The following is a 1395-nucleotide window of genomic DNA, read 5'->3' as shown; positions in this document are numbered from 1 at the left end:
GGGGGGGGGGGAAGCTCCAGACTCACCAACTGCCGCCAGGTGAGGGGGCGATCCCTGCACTACGTGGGGGGCTCTGCCATGAGACCTCAGAAGCCCCAGCGACCATTGCAGCAGCTGGTGAGTGGGGGCTTTTTTTTAAGAGCCAGGAGCTGCAGCTGGGTGGGGCAGCCATGGGGGGGCTGGGAGAGCAGGCAGGGTCAGGAGGTGCTTAGAGGGGCTGGGGGAGCAGGCAAGGGCTGGGGCCTGGTGGGGGTCCCCCCATGGTCCCCTTCCCCCTCCTCCAGCTTCACCCCCTGCCCCCTACTTACCGTCATGGAGTCCAGGTCCAGCTCCCTGCAGCAGTGAGCAGGGACTGCCTGAATTTCCAAAGCTCTCCAAATCTTTTCCAAATCGATTCGGGCATTTTATTGGTCTTCTTATTCAGAGATTTGGCCACCGAATCTCCTCCAAATTGAAGTAACACCTGAAGCTTCACACAGCCCTAGTGTGTAACAATACTTGTGTTGTAGAATTCAGTATGCAATAAACTTTTATGCTCCTGATACTCCACTTTTTTAATTTCTTGCATGTAGCATTCTTTCTTTGGTCCAAACTGTCAGGTTGTATACAGCCTCTCCCATCACGCCTGGCAGTTTTGTTTGCATTTGTTTGCTTGGTTATTTCTTTTCCCATTTGTTTGTTTTTTCTGCTTTCTAGCTTTTCCTGATGAAAAGCTATGGACACTGGGATACAGATATCAATAATGTAAGCTGAATTTTCCAACAGACTGAAATTTGTTTGTGTCCTTGCAACTCCCTAAATCAATCTAGATAGAGGCGCACTGATTATATATCGGTCACGTATCAGATCGGCACTGATAACAGGAAAATTAACATTATCAGCAATCTGCTTTTTTGGCTGATGCTGTCACTGATAAATGCAGCATGCATGCAGCCAGGAATGCAGCCTGGCAGCTTGGAGAGCAGCGTCCAGCTGGTGTGGGGGGAAGGGACAGATGGAGGCTCCCCACAGTGAGGGAGGGAGTGGGTCGGGGCAGTCGCTGCCCAGGTAGGGCGGTGAATGTGACCCTGGGGCCGGGAGTGGGATGGAGCTGGAAGTGGCTTGTCCAGGGCACGGGGTAGGGGGTGGGGCAGTGAAGGAAGTGGTGGCTCTTTGCCACTGTACGCCCCCCAGAAGAAGGCATGGGGGGCATGTGCCCCTCTGTATTTGTGTGTGGGCTGAGGGTGGGCTTCCTGCTGTGGGCTTGGGGCTAGGGGCTGCATCAGCCTATTCCCGGTGTGGGGGGGAGGGAGGGGATCTGGGCTGGGGCTGCAGTTGGGACAGAGCAGGCTCAGCTGCATAGGGTGGGTGGTGGCAGTACTGCGAGGGGTGGCTCTGGGGAATTTTGGGGTGGCT

Source organism: Gavialis gangeticus, unplaced genomic scaffold, assembly GCF_001723915.1.
Source record: "Gavialis gangeticus isolate Ggan-Ray unplaced genomic scaffold, GavGan_comp1, whole genome shotgun sequence".
Lineage (NCBI taxonomy): Eukaryota > Metazoa > Chordata > Crocodylia > Gavialidae > Gavialis > Gavialis gangeticus.
This window is presented reverse-complemented; position numbering follows the sequence as displayed.